Source organism: Podarcis raffonei, chromosome 9, assembly GCF_027172205.1.
Source record: "Podarcis raffonei isolate rPodRaf1 chromosome 9, rPodRaf1.pri, whole genome shotgun sequence".
Lineage (NCBI taxonomy): Eukaryota > Metazoa > Chordata > Lepidosauria > Squamata > Lacertidae > Podarcis > Podarcis raffonei.
The window spans coordinates 37,976,613-37,997,882 of record NC_070610.1 but is presented as its reverse complement, the minus strand read 5'-3'; the positions used below and the strand labels follow the sequence as shown (position 1 = coordinate 37,997,882).

Genomic DNA, 21,270 nt, shown 5'->3' with positions numbered 1-21,270 from the left:
ATATGATTAGGAAGGACCAGTTGGTCAAAGGGGTTCAGGTCGGAGCTAAACAATACAAATTGAGAGCATTTGCAGATGACCTAGTACTTACTTTACAAGAGCCAGAAGCTAGTACGAAAAGAGTTTTGGAAATAATTCAAGAGTTTGGTCAAATGGCAGGATTTAAATTGAATAAGTTAAAAACTAAGGTATCGGAGAAAAATTTAACACAGATTGAAAAAGAAAGGTTTCAGAATGAGACGGGGTTGACTGTGGTTAAAAAAGTGAAATACCTGGGTGTGAACATGACAGCTAAGAATGTGAATTTATTTAAAGACAATTATGAAAAAACCTGGACAGAAGTGAAAAAAGATTTGGAGATTTGGTCAAACTTGAAGCTTTCCTTGTTAGGCCGAATTGCAGTTATAAAAATGAATGTATTGCCAAGAATGTTGTTTTTGTTTCAAGCGTTACAAATAATGGATAAAATGGACTGTTTCAAGAAGTGGCAGAAAGATATATCTAAATTTGTCTGGCAGGGCAAGAAGCCCAGAATAAAATTTAAGATATTAACGGATTCAAAGGAAAGAGGGGGGTTTGCCCTGCCAGACTTTAAATTGTACTATGAAGCGGCAGCTTTCTGCTGGCTAAAAGATTGGCTGCTTCTTGAAAACACAGACATTTTGGATTTGGAAGGTTTTAACAATATTTTTGGGTGGCATGCATATTTGTGGTATGACAAGGTTAAAGCGCACAAAAGTTTTAAAAACCATATTGTCAGAAAAGCACTATTAAATGTCTGGGTCAGATATAAAGATTTGCTGGAAAATAAAACTCCTAGGTGGTTGTCGCCAATGGAAGCTAAGGCAGTTAAAAAGTTAAATATGGAGTCGAAATGGCCAAGATATTGGGAAATTTTGGAAAGGGAAGGGGACAAACTGAGATTGCAGAGTTTTGAGAAACTAAAAGGGAAGGTGAGAGATTGGTTGCATTATCACCAAATAAATGAAGTATTTAAATTGGACAGTAAAATTGGTTTCCAGGTGGAAAAATCAAAATTGGAGACTGAATTGTTAGAATCCAGTACTAAGAATTTGTCAAAAATGTATAATCTTCTGCTGAAATGGAATACACAAGATGAAATGGTTAAATCAGCTATGATTAAATGGGCTCAGGACATTGGTCATAATATTTTGTTTGCTGATTGGGAAAAGTTGTGGACCACCGGGATGAAATTTACGGCATGTAATGCCTTAAGAGAGAATATTATGAAAATGATCTATAGGTGGTACATAACCCCAGTCAAGCTTGCAAAGATTTACCATTTGCCTGACAATAAATGTTGGAAATGTAAGGAAAAGGAAGGTACATTCTTTCACCTCTGGTGGACGTGCCCGAAGATTAAGGCATTCTGGGAAATGATCTATAATGAACTGAAAAAGGTATTTAAATATACTTTCCCCAAGAAACCAGAGGCCTTTCTCTTGGGTATTGTCGGCCAGGGGGTGTCAAAGATAGACATAACTTTCTTTATGTACGCCACAACAGCAGCTAGAATACTCATTGCGAAGTACTGGAAGACGCAAGATTTACCCACACTGGAAGAATGGCAGATGAAGGTGATGGACTACATGGGCTTGGCAGAAATGACGAGCAGAATCCGAAACCAGGGAAAAGAAGCGGCGGAAGAAGAATGGAAAAAGTTTAAGGACTATTTAAAGAAATATTACAAAATCAATGACAGTTAGAATGATGTTGGACTAAAGTAAATGGTTACTATCAGTAATGGTTAAGACAAGGAGAACAAAGATGATTAGTTTAAATTTACAGTAAAATAAGGGAAGATTTGCTGAACAATTAATTAGAATTTGGAATACAGAAACGGGAGGCATGAGGAAGTCGAAGAAGAAAGGTTTAAGAAATTAGGACATGAAATGGTACTTGTTTTTTGTTTTGTTTTTTGTCTATTGTTTGTTTATGTATGTTTTGTATGTATGAATATAAAAATTGCTTAATAAAAATATTATAAAAAAAAAAGAGGAAGGATTCTTTTTTCTAAGCAGACCTTTTTGAAAACAAATAAATAATGTTGGTGGTTTATATGATATTATAAAAGGAATAGAATGTATTGCATTTACAGTACAGCATTTACAGTTACACAACTACACAGCTGTATGTGAAATTAATTCAAGTTAATGAAGGGATGGGAAATCTGTGGCTAACCAGTTGTTGCTTAACTCTAACTCTCACCACCTGATTATTCCATAAACTGGGGCTGAGTTGTGATCCACCAACCAGAGGGCCACAGACTGTTAATTCCTGAGCTGATGGGACATAAGCAATACAAAAAACCCTGGAAGTTAAGTTAAATTCAAGCACATGAAATAGTAGATAGCAATGCAGCCAAAGGACCCAGTTGTCCATGTTGAAATTATTGTATTCTTTAGGTTCTATTTCTGGCTAATTTCAAGGTAAGCATTTTCATCTTACTCATGTACCACAGCATCTTATTGATGGTTAGGATGTTCTAAAAGACCGGATGAATGGCAATAACCTTTTAATGTTTTCAGCTCACTCTGGTAGCTATTCTTAATATTAACTCAAAGGCCATTTATATTCTTCCCAATTATGTCTGTCATCTACTTCAAAATGATGGATTGAGGTAGATTGAAACATTTCTCTTGCATTTGGAAATAAAAAGCTTGGCACAATAAACGCAACCTGGGAACAAGGAAGGAACACCACTGTATGTACTCAAGTATATTAGCTCATTTGGCTTATTATCTGAAAATGAGTATGATAAGCTTCCTAATGTGAACTATTTCAAAGTTGCCTAGCTGCAACATTTATTTATTTACTTGGCTGAAAACATATCCTTGAATTTCAAAGAGCTTCCAAGTTCCTTGGATCAAACCACCCTAGGAAAACGTCTTGCCAGGGGACTGCACCCTGAATGAAGACAAATACATAACAACATAAGAATAGCCTGCTGGATCAATCCAGCGGCCCAGTATCCTGTACTTCCAGCAGTCAGTCAGATGCCTGTGGGAAACCAGGGAGCAGAACATGAGCAAAAGAGCAATCTCCCCTCCCGTGGTTTCCAGCAACTGGCATTCAAAAGCACTGCTGCCTCCAACGGTGAAAGTAGGGCATAGCCATCACAGCTAGTAGTCATTGATAGCCCTCTCCTCCACGAATTTGTCTAATCGTCTTTTAAAGCAGGCATAGGCAAACTCGGCCCTCCAGATGTTTTGGGACTACAACTCCCATCATCCCTGACCACTGGTCCTGTTAGCTAAGGATGATGGGAGTTGTAGTCCCCAAACATCTGGAAGGCCGAGTTTGCTTATGCCTGTTTTAAAGCCAATCCAAGTTGTTGGCCTTCACTGCCTCCTCAGGGAGGGAGTTCCCACAATTTAACTATGTGCTGCATGAAGAAGTACTTCATCTGTCCTAAATCTTCCAATATCTTCATTGGATTCCCATGAATCTTAGTGTTATGAGGGAGAAAAGCTTTTCTCTTTCCTCCATTTTCTCCATGCCATGCATAATATTATATACTTCTATCATGACACCTCTTACTTACTACCATATTGATGTGCTTCAAATATATTTTTTTCTTTAATCTTTAGCGTTTGGTTTGTCCAGCAATTGTATATCCAATACCACATTTTAGTCAACAAGGTTTCCTGACAGCATTATCTGAGCTTATGTGTGATTGTGCTTACAAATGGATTAGGCATGGCAGCTTGAGAACACCAAGTCCTCTAGGAATTAGATGGACAGGGAACCAGACTTCTGTAAATATATCTCTAGCTGGATGACTAGCCCCATGTGTAAAAGGATGCCATGTGTGAATGTTGTCTTTCCATGTCAATAGTCAACCCCCTCCAGAATTAGGTGTTCAAGGAGAACAGAAGGTTGGATTCAGGTTCCATACACATCCCTCCCCCCCCCAAAAAAATGAGGTTTAGGGCAATGTAGAAAGCTTTGTATTGATCGCCCCTGTTGTTTCATGTACACTGTATGGATTGAAGTCAAATTATGTAATAATCTGATATAGATGTAACCGCTGAGAATGTTTTCTTTTGAAACTTCATAAAGGATAGTGCACATTTCTGTGTACCTGTTATAGTGAGAGAACATTTCAGGAACTGTATCCCTTTACAGATATTGCTGATATTTCCTGAAATAAATTGTCCTGTTGCCAAGACGCATTTGCCATGTTCAATAGAGAAACTGAAATATTCAGACTCCTCTCGCTTACTTGATAATGAACAGTTTTATTAGTGTTCATAGAATGTTGTCAGGGCATCCTTTCATTTCCATAATTTATCATGCAAGTTAGTTTGTATTTAAATCATTTGGTTGCTGTCTGCGGTGCTGGGTGAACTACCTGGTTTCTTCAGAATTAGGGAGACAGTTTGTTGTCAAATTCCAGAATTTGAAACCATGTTCTATTACCAATTATGTTAATGAGAGTATTCCTGCTTCCTTCTCTATGACACCTCCTTGTTGCTTTGAATGGCTAAAGCCCCCACCACCAGCAGTGGTTTGCCCAGAGGAACAGAGTTGCAGCAATAGCCTCCTGACAGCAACATCACTGTCATTTATTGTGAGACCCCAGCTGGCAGTGAAGCTGGTGCTTTGTGGACACACCAGTGGAGCCAGCCAGTGGAGGGTATATGGTCATTTAAAAACATTTTTATTATGTATTATTTTGTTTTTTATTGAATTTGAATGCCTTCGAACGAAGATCACAGGGCGAATCACAGCATACAATACAAAATGAGAACACAAATTACATTATGCACAAAAAAGCAAAAACAAATCAACAAACCCCCTCCCACAAACACATTTTAAAAGCCATAGATGCTAATCCACCAAATGCCGTGTGTGTGTGTGTGTGTGTGTGTGTGTGTGTGTGTATTCTGTTTTGACATGCTTTTAGTTCATTTTAAAATTGTTTCTGAATATGATTTTGTTTTGTTTGAAATTGTTTTAACTCCTCAGTGTTTGCTGCACTGGACTCCTTTGGGGGTAGAAGCAGGATAGAAATTGAATACACCATCATTGCTCCCATAATCCAGCATGCCCAGGAAGCCCTGCCATCGCCAATGCATCACCCTTCCTACAAAGCAGGAGTGCTACTGCTGCTGGGAGGTTATTGATGTGGCTCCATGCCACTTAGTGAGCTACTCCTGCCCAAGGCTCACTACCCTTTTCCCTTCTCCAGAACTCACCAAGAGACAGGGGCATCAACTGTGGCAAAAGGGCCCTTCCACCACTGGGGGACCTAGAAGGCTGCAAAAGCACCATCCCAGACATGAGAATTATGGGAAATCTCCCTCCTTCCCTCCCTTCCTTTGAATTTGTTACTATGGTGTTACTATGTCTATGGCTTTAATATGTTTTTGCAAGCTGCCTTGAAAATCCAAGTCTGAAGGACGAGTTGGCAATATTTTGAATAAATATGTATAAATAAATTAAAATGCTCTCAGCTGGCAAGGAATGACAGATAGAATGGATAGAAGGAATAATTTTTGTACACATAGACACATCAGCTTCAACTCATAACCACCACAATGAATCACAAATATGATTTCAAGGATACCAAATTAAGCAAATAATATGAAATTTAAAGGCTAGAAAACTTGTGGGGGAAATAATGTATGTGATTAGTGGATGGGCAGGGGGTGTACCAGGAGCATGGAAACTCAAGTCCTTTAACACCAAGGTTGCTATTAGGACAGCTGTGGTACAAACAAAGCTACTAATCTCATACCGCATCTTAGAGGCTTGTCAAAAGCAATAACAAATTCATGAATACTGGTGACAAACAAGCTGAGTATTCAAAGCACATAAATATTCTGAGAGCTTAATTGTTCCTAAATGCTCTCTCTGGGGAGATGTGCCTGGTGCCATCATTATAAACTTTTAGGCACCAGGCAAAGGCGTTCCTCTTTATGCAGGCACTTGGTTTTTAATTGGGAACATATGGTAGCATGATACCCCAGACTGTTGTGGTGCTCATCTTTTAGTAGGGTGGGGTAAGAGTCACCCTTTTTATCATATTGCAGGATGAGCACTTGCAGTAAATGATGCTGTGATATTCATTTTTAATGCGGCAGAGAAAGATTTCTCCTTTTTATAACATTTGCTTTTAGTAAATAATGTTGTTTTATTCTTTTGATGTTGTTTAAAACTTCTGTATTGTGGCTCCCTATTTGCCTACATCTGCCCTTGCTTAAACAAGTCTCGGGAGATTTACTCCTGAAGGAAGGGGTGGAGTAGGAGACCCCATGGGCTACATAACCCAGGGGGGAAGACGCTGGTAGCTAGCTATTTAAGCCAGCTCTGCCTCACACTCTCTTTGTGGCACCATCCCTACAGCAGTGGGGGCTCTGTTAGTTACCTTTTCAAGAGGCTAAGTAGGAATTTGTGGAGGGACTTCTTGGTTGGCTTTTTAGAACCCTCTTTTTCACACTACAGGGACTTCTAACTGGGAGTGGTGTTTCACTAATTTGGTTTTGGCATTTAGAAAGGGCTGGTCATGAAATATAAGATGTGTACACTGGGGCATTATTGAGTTAAGGACACTCCTTGTGCATCATTTGCCTTGCAGCCCTGTTCAGGGAAGTTTTTAGTATGTGACATTTTAGTGTATTTTTCATCTTTGTTGGAAGCCGCCCAGAGTGGCTGGGGAAACCCAGCCAGATGGGCGGGGTACAAATAATAAAAAATTATTATTATTATTATTATTATTATTATTATTATTATTATTATTATTATTACTATGTCCTTACAGAGGTGGGACTGCCCTGACAGGGCCGTCTTTACCCGGGGGTGCAAGGGGTGCGGGGCACCCGGGCGCTGAATTCTGGGGGGCACCAGGCGCCCGCTGCTGAAGCCACCTAAGCTCTTAACAATCTACCTGTTATGAAATAATAAATAATTTTGATCAAGCTAGAAAAACAAAATACATATATACCTAGGTATTACCGAAATGTATACCTACTGTTTCACTAAAGGACTTTCAACTTTGTGTGCTCATTTACCAAAGACGTTGTGGCATCATTCACAACGGTGGCGCTTGTCATTCTCAACGGCGCCGTGCACGCAAAATTAACTCTTTCATAAAAATATTATGTTACGTATTGTATTGAGCTGCTATGCGGCAGCAGCGGCACCTTTGACACGACTGGTGTTTCTCCTAAGTAGGTGCCTAAACAATACTTATAACTTTAAGTGTGGTGGTGGTGTATACTTAAGTATAAGTGTATTGTAAATCAGTGAGCAAATAAAAAGTTTGTTTCTTTTTCCTCCCTTCTTTTGTAAACAAGAGATAAGGCATAAGCGTGGTGTCTGACATAAGCATAATAAAAGTTAATTTGGGGGCTAAACTACATTTGGGGGCGCTGGGCGGATCTTTGCACCCTGGCAGCATACATACGAAAGACTACGCTGTGCCCTGACATTGATGAATGCTGGATAGCAAAGATGTGATATTAGTGTTATGTTCATATACCCAAGGCTCACTTAGCAAGGAGAGCTATCTTCTCCCAATTCTTTACTGTGGCTATAAACATACCCAGGGGGCTGAAGGGATACATCCCTGACAGATTTACACAGAACTGTATAGGGTTTTCTTTTCTTTTTTAAAAAAATGTAGGTCGCTTCAGGACACTTTGTGTAGTAAGTGGTGAATAAATGTAATAAATTATAATTGCTCCCATGAAGATGATAGCGGCGGTAGGGGAAATTATGTTGCAATCTCTCCAAAAATATATCTGATAGCAGGAGCTATCTAATTTTTTCTTCATGGAAATCCTACTGGGCCTGTCTACCAAGTGAGACTCCACTAAGTGCATTTGACCTGAATTTGATCTGCATTTGACCTGCATTGACCTGAACACAGGGCCACATTGCAGCAGTGATTTATAGATTCTGTCACATCCTTGAAGTGGGTGAAATAAACATTTCCACTTTTCATACTTTTTTCACACTTTTCATACTTTCCCCCTTTGAATAAACAGTCCAGCCTAAGTGTGGGCCTGTTAAAATTAAACTTGTAAGAGAAGCATTCACCGGTCTGTTGGTGAGCATGGAAAATGTGTGTATTTTTAATATACATTAAAAAAAATTAAGGAAGTTAACTTAGTGAAATTTATTTTTAAGAAATAAGAACCAAACAACAGTGCAGCTAATTCTGTGCTCCCAATGGAGGCTTGGGCTTGTTTTTTTGGTTAACTGAGGGATATTTCAAGAGCAATCTGTGATATAGCACAAGGGCCTGCTGTTCAAAGACAGAGAGAATGTCAAAAAGTAGAACTTTGGATTTCAGCCATAGTTGCTGTTAAGATGAAAAAGAAATGTATACCTACAATTCTAGACTTAAATAAGTTCACAATATAAGCACAACTTTTCAGTGCTCAAAGTATCTCTCAATATTAGCCTTACTTTTGAACCATACAGATGCAGAGCTTAGGGACTGGTGTATAGCTTTTAGCTTTGAGCATTGTTCCACTGTGTTGTCTTATAATCCAAGTTTTGACCACAGTGCTATTCAGTTATACTAACAATTTGGCCAGCGTCGACAAAGCAGAGCAGAACGATGATGCTGATGCTCTCACATTTGACTAAAGGAAGCTTTGCTAAGGGAGCCAATGCTTTCCTTGGCTCATTACTGATTATAGGATGCTACCCAGCCATGATGGGAAGCGGGTGGCGCTGTGGGTTAAACCACAGAGTCTAGAACTTGCCGATCAGAGGGTCAGCGGTTCGAATTCCTGCGACGGGGTGAGCTCCCATTGCTCGGTCCCTGCTCCTGCCAACCTAGCAGTTCAAAGTGCAAGTAGATAAATAGGTACCGCTCCGGCGGGAAGGTAAATGGCCTTTCCATGTGCTGCTCTGGTTCGCCAGAAGCAGCTTAGTCATGCTGGCCACATGACCCAGAAGCTGTACGCCGGCTCCCTCGGCCAATAAAGCGAGATGAGCGCCGCAACCCCAGAGTCGGCCATGACTGGACCTAATGGGCAGGGGTCCCTTTACCTTTACATTTTTACCCAGCCATGATGGGTGTGCCAAAGGATGTTCAATCACATCAATGTTTCACTAAAAATGCCAAGGATGATCAAATTTAGATATGCATCTTATACTGTTCATTGAATATCAATTAGAAATATTTTGAAAAGTTATTTGCCCATATCCAGCAATTCATTGTGAGCATGTATGAGTTCACAAAAGGGGGCAGAAGTGGAGCTGTCTTCTTCATAGAGCTGATGGGGAAGTCACTGTCTGGGAGCTGCATCTGAGTTTCCAAAGTACTTTGGACTGGGAGCACTACATTTCTAGACACGTGCGCACTAAAATATCCAAGGGCAGCAGAATCCAATAGGCAAATTGTCTTTCTGAATGGGGTGAAACATCTTGACTAGTGTCCAGGCAGGTGCGTTGTTGTTGCTTACGAAGGGTGGGGGGAGGCAAAACAGCTAGGAGGTAGGCAGGTTGCAAATGCACCTGCAGGCCCACCAATGGGCTCCGCCAGTGCATCTCTCGCTTGGACTATTGCAATGCGCTCTATGTGGGGCTACCTTTGAAGGTGACCCAGAAACTACAACTAATCCAGAATGCGGCAGCTAGACTGGTGACTGGGAGCGGCCGCCAAGACCACATAATACCGGTCTTGAAAGACCTACATTGGCTCCCAGTACATTTCCGAGCACAATTCAAAGTGTTGGTGCTGACCTTTAAAGCCCTAAATGGCCTTGGTCCAGTATACCTGAAGGAGCATCTCCACCCCCATCGTTCATCCCAGACACTGAGGTCCAGCACCAAGAGCCTTCTGGCGATTCCCTCACTGCGAGAAGTGAGGTTACAGGGAACCAGGCAGAGGGCCTTCTCGGTAGTGGCACCCACCCTGTGGAACGCCCTCCCATCAGATGTCAAGGAAATAAACAACTATCTGACTTTTAGAAGACATCTGACTGATGTTTTTAATGTATTTTTAATATTTTGTTGGAAGCCGCCCAGAGTGGCTGGGTAAACCAATAAAGAACTAATAATAACAATAATAATAATAATAATTTGCATTGCAGCAACCTTCCTGCCATCTTGCCCTTTTTCCACCTGGTCAGCAACAGCAACCTACCTGCCAGAAAGCTAATGTAGCAGCCCTTCTCAACCTGGTAAACTAATTTTGTATGGTGCTGTAGGGTTTCAAAATCCCATAATTTTAGAAAGAAAGCTGTCAGACTGCAGTGACGAATATATCACACAAACCTTTTTTAAAATGTCCATATGCAAAAGGAAATTTACTAGCTATGAGCCCTGAGCAGCAGGTAATATAGACCAAGAAATAAAAATATGTAAAAGGGCACAAATATATTAATCCACAGGTTTATTGGCCTACAGGGGTGCCACTTTTTAATTTCAGGTGCATAAGGAGCTCAGCTAAAGCTTTAGATGAAAGCTGTAAGGTGCCTATAACACTACCATCCCTCCCTGCTGAAGGCAAAAGGATCATGAAAATACAAGACACTCAATTATTTCTCCCTGGTAATAATTCTCTGAATTACATTCTGGTAGCAGCTAGGGAACACCAAACAACAAATTCAGTGGAGACAATGTCAGCAATCCAGGCACTGCTTAGCACAACACAAGGATTAAACATAATTTATATTATTTGGGTCCTAATGTCCCAGGTAAATAAATAAATCGCCCCACACATTAATATTAAACATAGCATTTACCAGAATAGATTTGTCTAGCAAAACCAGCAATAAGGAAATATACACACACTATCAAAACTAGCAATAGGAAAACCATACAAATTTCCCCTTTCATTGTAACCACCAGATTACCACTTACTGAGTAGTCAAATGGAGCAGGAATTTTAATGTAATGCTAATGGATTACAGGAGCAGTGGACGACCAAGAGTCTAAGGATTACGGTAATATTTCAGAACTCCATTGTCGCTGGTGAAGTCCTTTTTTTGAAGGAAAAAAAATACGTTAGCCTGTATGACCTATCTGCAAATACCCTGTGGGTTTTAAAAAAATAAATAAATAAAAAGACAACAAACATCTGGCTGGGGACTTTATGAGTCAGGAGATTAGTACAGGGATAAAGAATCTTTCACTTTTAAGTTATTTGTTACAACTGTGCCTAAAGCTGCCGTAGCTGCGAATCAGTATGCCACCTATAACAGCACTGGCAAAATTAGAGGGCCCAGAAATCATTGTTGCATAAAGGTGAATGGAAGGCAAGATAAAAAAAGACCATTCCACTCCTAACTAGTGCTTATGTCCTGCTTTATGAAGGACAAAGGATTAGGGAAATACGTAGATGCATGAGAATTTTCACAGTTTGCAGAGAACGGGGAAGACACAATGTGGGGAAAGAAAGTACATGATTATCACAAAGGAGGCTGCCCACCTAGATGGACTTCAAAAGACTGACTGACTTTTTGAGAAAATGAGAAAAGTGGTGCAAATGGAATGCAATGATGGTATGGAAGTGATAGGGTGGAGATCAAGGTCAGCTTCAGGTTCTACAGCCTTTCAGGCCAAAGGATGCGAGGATGGTCCCAGAGATCTGCGAGGTTGAGCCAAGAAGCCAGTACAGGGTCCACAGGCTAACTGCCACACAATTTTCATGTCATGCTAAAACAATGAAATAGCAAAACTCTTATGTGCATTGCAGAACATTAGGCAATTTGCATTTGACCTGTTCTCTGAACATCTCCTGCTCTCCCATCCTTCTCTAATATTGATGAATCTTCCCTCAACTGAAGGCGGAGAAAGGGACCCAGAAATCAATTTTAAGTAATAAATGCAGGAGGGGCTAGAAAGTATAACCTCCAATTTCTGACATCTCTTTTGGCACATCATGACAAACTTTCCATTCATTCTGGAAAGATGATACTGAGGGAGGAAGTGCCTTGTGCAAAGACCTGCAGGAATCTTCATAGTCTGGAAATTGTATTTTTTCCTTATACTCCCACAATTCACCTTTTGTTTTGTCAGACTTTTGATCTCTGGAGTTGATGTTACATCATCTTTCATGAAAACAAGGGAGTCTCCTAGGACCTGTTCCATTGGGATCTTTGAGAGTCTGTCTCTTAAGTAGAAGCCTCAACAATTAAAAATAAATAACAAGGCAGTTAACTACTGAGAAACGAAAGCAAATAGTGAGATGCAAAAATCGTTTTTTAAAATGCAATGCCCAAGAAGAAAAGACAGCAGTCCTCTTGCTAGAGAACAAGGGTAAATCCACAGGAACATAAGCCTTGGGAAGATGCAGCAATTTTCCTTCCATGTCTATGGCAGCAAGCCTACAGCTTCTACCCTACTCACCTCTCACATTATGCCACAGGTACACACAGGAAGCATACCCTTTAAAAAAACCCTGTATTGATACCTCAGTTGCACTTTGCACACTTCCTTTATAAATGATCTGATTGGTGAGCTCACCCTCTTGGAGAACAATCTATACAACAGTTGATCTCAAATACCTGCACAAAATATGAATATGCACAGTTGTGTGCTGGATAATTATAACATATACTAGGAATGATACATACCGTATATAGATATTCCATTCTGATGCATAATAACTGTGTGCTAGCTTGGTCTGTCCAATCAAATACCCCATGTATCACATTGACTCAAAGAGATTAATTGGGGGGGTATGGACATGTACTGTGCAATTAATCTAAAGGTCAACATTTTTAAATCTAGAGTAGATTCAGATGGTCAGATATTTCTCCCCCCTAATGCAGGGTTATTTTCAGTCTCTGTGAAACAGAGTTCCCCGAAGTTGAACAATACATGAAAGACTCCACCACCTACTCATGAACCTTATTTTATTCATACTTTATAGAAAAGTAGATTGTCCTTTGGACTTTTTTAGTTTCATGATAATCCTTTTGATTTAGGAATCGCCAAAGTTGTGTCCTCCATATGTTGTTGCACTCCAAATCCCATTAGCCTGAGCCACTGATTGACCATCGTGGCCAGTGGTCAAGGATGATGGGAATTGTAGTCCAACAACATCTGGAGGATACCACACTGGTTGCCCCTGCTCTAGTCAGTGGTTGCACAAGTCACTGTGCCAATAGGGCATGGGTAGTAGTCGTCCACATGCAACCTCAATAATGAACTATTATTTCTGTGCACAGGAGTGTTTCTATTTTTGCAGAAATGTGTTTGAAATTTTTAAACCTCCACCTCTGATTACTTTGTTCATGATTCAGTCCTGCTAAGTAATTATTTTCAATAGAATCAAATGGCAGTGAAGGCTCACAGTTAATTATAGGTTGCATAAAAAGTACATTCGCGGTTTTTAAATGTATTGCTTTTAAATTGAGTTGAATGTCTTTTGTAATGTGAGAAGGGCAATTGGGGGAGAAATGAACGGTACATTATAGCACACATCCTTTTGGCAATACTTTACTTTCTTATTTATCCATTCCTTGAAGTCGGAACAATGCTCTTATGCCTAGTCAGACCAATGGTCTGTTTTGCCCATAACCAGTACAGCTATATTTTACTGGCAGTAAAAAGAGGGCTTTCAGCCCTACATTTTCAAGATCTCTGTTAGAGACATTTCCCTGCTCTGGTATTTGATATCTTTTCACTAAAGTTACTATTAGAAACAGTAGATTAAGTAATTTAACTATGAAGTTTCTTGTTTATTTGCTAGGAACCTGTCTATAATTGCTATGTGCAACATTTGAAAGTTCTACCATACAAATTATTATCTTTCTGCATTTTTTACATAAACATCTTAAATGTTGTCAGTGCTTAAAGTACAAGCCTGGGCATGGAGATGCCTGTTTTACTTACTTATATGTAAAGCAGGGTTTGAAATTAGCAGAGCGCCAGGCACATTTCGCACCTAAAGATTCTGCATTTGTAAGCACCTCAAATGATGACTAGACATTCTGTTTTGGCACCCACAACTCAGGTCCCAGGAGCCATTTGTCTCTTAGCTTTTCTATCCCAGTTTCTAACACTAGTGTAAAGGTACAGAGATTTCCAAGTTGCTGCCATGTGTCCAACGATCATGAAAACCATCTTGGATCTGCACCTTCATGTGCAAATAATGCATTCCTTTACTGAGCTAAAGCTTCTTCCTTAAAATTATTTTCTTAATTTTCATATGGGTAGTTCCACCTTTAACAGTGGCAAATTTGCTACACACACACTTTAACCTGAAGGAAACTCCTCAGGAATTTCCTAAGGGGCAAGAAGGCAACCCGAGGCCCTGACCAATTTAGGGCCACTCTGACACCTGTTCATCCTCTTTTCAATAAATATAACCATTCCACCAAAATGTTGGTTCTCAAGCTTTCTTTGGGGGGGAGGGGGACAACTTGATTTTCTTATCCTTATGCTTCCAGCTCCTCAACTATTTGATAGAGATAAAGGCCTTGGTATGAAGAAACTAAGAAGACAAAGATTTATCAGTATGCAGTGGCATAGCATGGGTTGCCAGAGCCCGGACCTGCAGAGGGTGTGGGTGGGAGGGATACAGACAGGACTACACAAGCACATTCAGCTGCCTAATGAAATCCATGTCACTCAGGAGATTGCAACTGCAGAGATAAGAAAAGAAGAGTCACTTTGTTATCTGCAGAGGTCACTTCCTGGTTCACATGGAGGTGCAGCCCAGCAATGGATGTGCACAGTTGTATTGAGGCAGCACCAGGTGTTTAAATTTTCTTCCCCTAACAATTTCATGCCTGGGGCAACCACCCTTGTGGGCCCCCACATGCCATGCCACTGTCAGCACGAATTGGATAATGCTCAGTAGAGTCTGATGAAACTGTACTGGTCCATTCATGACCTCAAGGCGCAGGCATAAGCTTAAGAACTGTTTCATACACCACAATTTTCTGTAAAAATTCTGTAAAAACAACAACATATATATCACTGACAATGGCCACAGTGAACCTGTTGTTTTGCACTCATATGGCTGCTCCTGAAGACAATATTTTCAAAACCAATACAGTGGTACCTCGGGTTACATATGCTTCAGGTTACATATGTTTCAGGTTACAGACTCCGCTAACCCAGAAATAGTGCTTCAGGTTAAGAACTTTGCTTCAGGATGAGAACAGAAATCCTGCTCCAGCGGCACGGTGGCAGCAGGAGGCCCCATTAGCTAAAGTGGTGCTTCAGGTTAAGAACAGTTTCAGGTTAAGAGCGGACATCCGGAACGAATTAATAATAATAATAATAATAATAATAATAATAATAATAATTTTTATTTATATCCCACCCTCCCCAGCCGAAGCTGGGCTCAGGGCAGCTAACAACAACAAAACAGTACAAAACTACAGCACAAACAACACTCTAAAATCATTCATTATAAAATTAATTAATTCAAGCCACTGGCAACCATTGGGCCAGAGCTCCGCGAAGATTGCCGAGGGAGGGAGTCAGGCTGTGCCCTGGCCAAAGGCCTGGTGGAACAGCTCTGTCTTGCAGGCCCTGCGGAAAGATGTCAAGTCCCGCAGGGCCCTAGTCTCTTGTGACAGAGTGTTCCACCAGAATTAAGTACGTAACCTGAGGTAACACTGTACAAAGAAAGGTGGCCACACATAAATTAATTGTATGAATTAAAAAAAAAAAAATACTGACCCAGAAATCATTTGCAGGTCCAGGGGCTCCAATAAGCACATGAATAATAAGCACATTCAAGTATAGTGTGGAGGGCAGCTGATTGTGACAAGGAATGTGTGCCTGGAGCTGCCCCGCCCCCAGCAATGAAATGAATTATAAATGCCTGTGACATGGCCCCTGCATCTAGGTTCCAATGTTGGCTTGAGGAGAACTCAGATGACTCATAAGTCACCTCATTCAGCAGGAGTCCTTACGTCCACTTCTATACCATCCCAGCCTGAGGTCATGGTTCACCCATTGGTAAGCTACAAAGGAGAACACTAGTAAATCTGCAGCAATTGTGTATGCTTACTTATATGGAACCACCCCAAAGTTTGCAGAACAAACAACTTTTCCAGATATGGTTAAACTTTTACAATTAGCCTTGATTATTCAAAATTGCTACCATGTAGGAAAATGTGAAACCTTATGGGTCCTGCATGAAATGAAGTCATGATGATGTGCTGATTTCATCATCCAAGCATTCCAACAAATAATTTTCATTTTTAATGTGCTTTTCTAGGTCAATGATCATTGCCTATGTTCTTTATTATTTAAAGAGATCATGGAAGTTCAGTAACAATTAAAACATTTCAGTCTTCAGTCTACACTTATCTACAATAGTCTTCAGTCTTCAGCCTACAATTATCACCCATACAAATGAAAATTTTATACACCTTGCTCAGTGAAATAACCACATTACTTTTTTAAAAGCTCTTCAACTCTGCTCACAAACAACATTGAATCATACTCAATTTAGTGTGTTCAAGTACTTCTCAAGTACATCACCACATGCCAAACACTTTAGAATCTCCTTCTATAAAACCCTGCTGGACACCACCTTCCATTAATTCAAATGCAAATAGAGTAAACTTTAACACACTTCAAGCAATCAGTTTTGCCAGCTGTGCTTCAAACTTAACTCTTTAAACTTCATATTCTCATGAATTATGAGACCAAGGCACTGCACTTCGAATTGGACATGATTAAACATGGTCAAGGGAACAAAATTGACTTTCTGAGGCAATAAAATGTTCTAATTACAACCTGTCAGCCCAATCCTATAACCTGATGTGCCAAGACTTTATCACTGTAATAGTGTAGTATTAAAGCCTTGTGTGTTATTCTGACTATCTGGATACCTATGTTCTGTAGCGTTTATATATATTTGCTCATTCATTCATTCAGTAAAAATATTTGTTAACCACCTTCATAAAAAGTTTTTGGTGAGCAATGAACAAAAGTATGAATAAAATTAATTCACACACAATATAAATACTATTTAAAACCAACAAATCAGCATAAGAAAATGTAATAAGAGAAGAGAAGAAAGCTAAAAACAGAATACAATTCCAAAAACCAACTACTGTGGCCCTCAGGGTCCCTTCCGACTTTATGAAATAGAAAGGTCTTCATGTGGTATCTCCAAGGAAAAGGCCCACTCCTTTGTAGAAACATAATACACATCTAATAAAGACTGACTGACACACACACATTTATAGTCCACCCTCCATCATGGAGTCCAAGGGTAGGTTACATCCCACTCAATACAACAAACAATGAAATTCATAAACATTACAAGACCATAAATTAACCTGAATCAGCAGCAATCAGAAAATACAACAACAGTGTAATGGAATGTATATTCTGATGTCAACTTCCATCTCACAAGAGCCTCTGCAAAAAAAGGCATTTCTTTGCCTATTGTCAAAATATATACAATGATGTCATATGCATCCTAGAGAGGAGAGCATTCCACAACCTAGGGGCCACACAAAGAAGACCCTCTCATGTACCACTGCTCCTGCAGACTCAACATAGTGATGGAACCACCAACATGGTATCCTTTGCAGGTCTCAAATATTCAGGCAGGTCTAACTGAAGCATGGCCTCTCCTGCTTCAGGACACAGGCAGCCTGGTGTGGCAAGGGTCAGTCATTTGGGTATTTAGACATTTAGCAGTTTAGAACTTTAAAGGAAAGCACCAGCACTTTAAATTGGACTCAGAAACCATCATCACATCCCTGTTACAGGGAACATCACCTTCCGCATGTTGGGAAGAGAACTTCTCCTCTACTAATGTAGGTTTCCTATGTAACTTAGAACCATGAAAGATTAAATATTTGCTGGAAGGAGCCATGTGATGAGGAAAGGGCTACACACACACACAACTACTTTGTACTCACATTGTAACAACTTGATAGAGCTAAGGAGAATCCCAATCATGAAGTTCAAAACTGCATTGAAGATTGCAGAAAGTCCATTGTTCTAGGGAGGTATACTATTTGAGATCAGTTGGTACTCTAAGATTGCCATCTTAACAAGGCCTACAGTTCTAAATGCACAAGCTTGGATATTCTGTATTAATCAAAAAGGATTAAATTCAGTTAAAAGTGTTTAGGACTGGGGCCTTCATTACCCATCACTTGGTTGCTGTACATGGTGGCTGGCAGCTGTGAACTGGCTATTGAAAGGCATGATGCTTGAGATGATATGGTACAAAATTCAAGTTGTATTACTGTGTTGTATCTGTGATGGCCCATTTACACTTGCAACTCATCACTTGATGTTGCAACTATCATGTGAAGAATATGCATTTTTAATATTTTGTTATATTCATATCACACCTTTTCTCCAAAGAGCTCAAGATGGTGCACACACCCTCCCCATCTTTATACTAGCTGTGGTCCCAACAGTGGAACCATTTTCTCATAAGGAAGAGACTTGGAGCAGAGACTGAAGAAGTAACTTAGTCCATTCCTTCTGGGATTCCAAAGAATATTAAGTTCTCTTTCCAAGTTAGATATATACAACTTTCTACAATGTAGATCAGACATGTGTCGGGTGCAGTGTGCAGGTGTGTCGGGGGAATGCTTTTATAAGGGCTTAGTTTAACCTCCGGTTTGCTTGCAAAACTGAATTACTGTGTCGCAAAATGATGCATGTCTAAAAAGTGTGTCACCAACATGAAAAGTTTGGGAAGCTCTGATTGTAAACCATTTTCTGGACTATATTAACAGCAAAAGACATATTCATTCACAGCTGTATATATGTACGTGAAACATTTAACCAGGATATCTGCATGGATGCATTTATTATTATATAAAAACATGTTTACAAGCTCAGGCCCTCTGCATGTCTATCCTGGCACTGCAAGAGAACTAGCTCTTAATGCTTTTCTTCATTTCCATAGTTACTAATGATAGTTTTCTTCACATATTTTGAAAACAGATATCCTGGCATTTCATATCCCCTTCCTTTATACCCAAATTGAGGAAAGGGATCATTTGAGAATGCTCATTTATTTTTTACACTAATATAGAAGTATATAATACCCTGGAAATAGACTTGTGTGCAGTCATTAGACTGTAAATCACAACACAGCATGTTTTACACTTACTCCTAAAGTAATCAAGGGGAATAACTGATTAATGGAAGGAATTGAATTCATTGTTTTTCAAGCTAAAATTTCAATATTAAATGAGCATAATACTGGAGTTTAGCTTTCAAAACTTTTCCCTACTAACAGGTGCTTATCTTACTTCCCACTATTTCTGAATTGCTGAAAAACTCTGCATTATGTTAGCAGATGTTCACTATAACATCACAGTTCAACTTTAAATAAAGAATTTTAAAGGAAAGAAATACTAATGATACTTTGGAACATAACTGCCATTGCTCTGCTCATTCTTTCCAGACCAAACATTAGAGAGAGAGAGAGAGAGAGAGAGAGAGGAAATGCTGGACAACAGATATAACACAAATGTCACTGATATCTTATGTAAAGAAATAAACATTTTCTCAGATAATCAAGTGATCTGCAACATGATGCAATACAGGCTGAAACATAATGTGCTTTCCCATTTCAGTTCAGTCATCTCCCTCCCAATTGGCTATAAAATTTCCACTCCAGAATCAGCATTTAACTCACATAGTAAATACCCCCAGCTTCTTCTCCTTTATGTATAGAAAGAAGTCTGGCAACTCATAGTAACTACCTTAGCAGATCCCTGGAATAGAGAAGGGCTTGCCAAAGGTTAAACTAGGGTGGGAAAGTGAGGCATTTCTATCTGCCTACGTTCTTTTCCAAACAGGAGAGGATCTGTAACACCAGACGTAATACTACTGTGCTATTAAACTGGAGCTTCACATTTGCATCTACTTCTAGCCTGGAGGGAAGGCCTGACATTGACCAAATCAATACTGTGGAACAGACAACCGGGAACTTTCAATCCTGGGGGCTGACCTTGGGAACAGAGGGGTCAAGTCCTTTGTAAAACCGAGTTTCGTAAGTTTCATATCAGGCAGATCTGTCTGATTGTGATCATCGTCATCCTCCACAACCTCTAAGGATCACGCCTGATCTCTCTCTCTCTCTTACACACACACGCACGCAGGGCACATCAGGCATTTCCTCCACAAATCCTCTCTAATTCCTGCTTTGCTCGCTGCTTCCCAGACTAACCTCACATCCTCCCCCCCCCTCTCTGCCCCCTTCTTCTCTCCCGTCGGAATCAATGAGAAATCTACTCGCCCTCCAACGCCGTCGTTTCTTCGGAGGAGCTTCTTTAACGCGTTTTAATTAAAACCGAGAACAACAAGAACGGAAATCAATCTGCCTGCTTGCACCTCTCGATCTCCCCTTCCAAGGCGAAATAACATTGTTTAAAAGCCCCGAGACCACGACCAGGAGAAGCGTGTGCGGAAAACTTTGCCACGAGCACCCCACCTCATCCGCCTCCCGGGCTTCATTCTGCATTCATCTCTTGTTTACTAAGCCCACGATGATATTGAGCAGAGCCGCCGAAATATTTTCCCCTCGCCCCGTCCTTCTTTACATTAAGCTGCGGACTAACAGGCTCGCAACTTTCCCCCGTCCTTTGGCATCGCCCCCAAACTCTACCCGCTTCCTTAGCCACGTTAATTCCAAAAGGAGCTTGCATTTGCCACAAGCCCGATCCCCCTTCGCTCTTACCTGATCGAAGAGTCACTAAAGTCCCCAAAGGGAAGCAGGGGGAGAATGTTATGTCCTGTTAGTCGCAAGGATCGTGCATATATATTCTCTTCCTTTTTAGGTGTTCTGCTTTAGGAACCAAAGAGGAGGGGGGGAAGTCCAAAATGCAAAAGGTTGCAAAGGAGGGGGGAAAGGAGGGGAGGAGGATCCCAATAATCTGGGGTAGGCAAAACTCCGAAGAAATGTCCAGGTTTAGTTGAGCATCAAGGAACACAGCACGGGACTGAGAGAGAGAGAGAGAGAGAGAGAGAGAAAGAAAATCTCCTTTACGTCCGGTAAGCTCCTTGGCCAAGTTGCTTCTGACCAGGGGGGCGGAGTGGAAAGCGAGGGGGGCGGGACGCCTTCCGGGGCGGGCGGGGCCAAGAGGGCTGAGGAGCGGAGCGAGCGAGCAGGCGGGATTCCCGGGTTCAGCACCAGCGGCGCAGTGGACAGCACCAGCTCCTTCCCCTTCCCGCGAGTCTCAGGCACTGAAGCCGGCGGCAGCTGCTCGCTCGCTCGCTCCCTCCTTCCCCGCCGCCACTCCGCCCCAGCGCGCGCGCCCCGCCTCTCTCCTCACGTCAGCCCGAGCTCTGCCCTCATTTGCATAAAACCGAGGAGGGGGGGGACGG

The 21,270-nt window shown here is 40.8% G+C and overlaps 1 protein-coding gene across 4 annotated transcripts in view; it reads right to left on the bottom strand.

The window, feature by feature from the left end:
* Nucleotides 1–20,897, bottom strand: part of FSTL5 (follistatin like 5) — a 362,814-nt gene extending 341,917 nt beyond the window's left edge. For all 4 annotated transcript variants that reach the window (XM_053402951.1, XM_053402953.1, XM_053402952.1 and 1 more), the window contains exon 1: nt 20,624–20,897. The gene's annotated coding sequence lies outside the window, so the exon portion shown is untranslated. The remainder of the gene's footprint in view (nt 1–20,623) is intronic.
* Nucleotides 20,898–21,270: the final 373 nt, after the last annotated feature.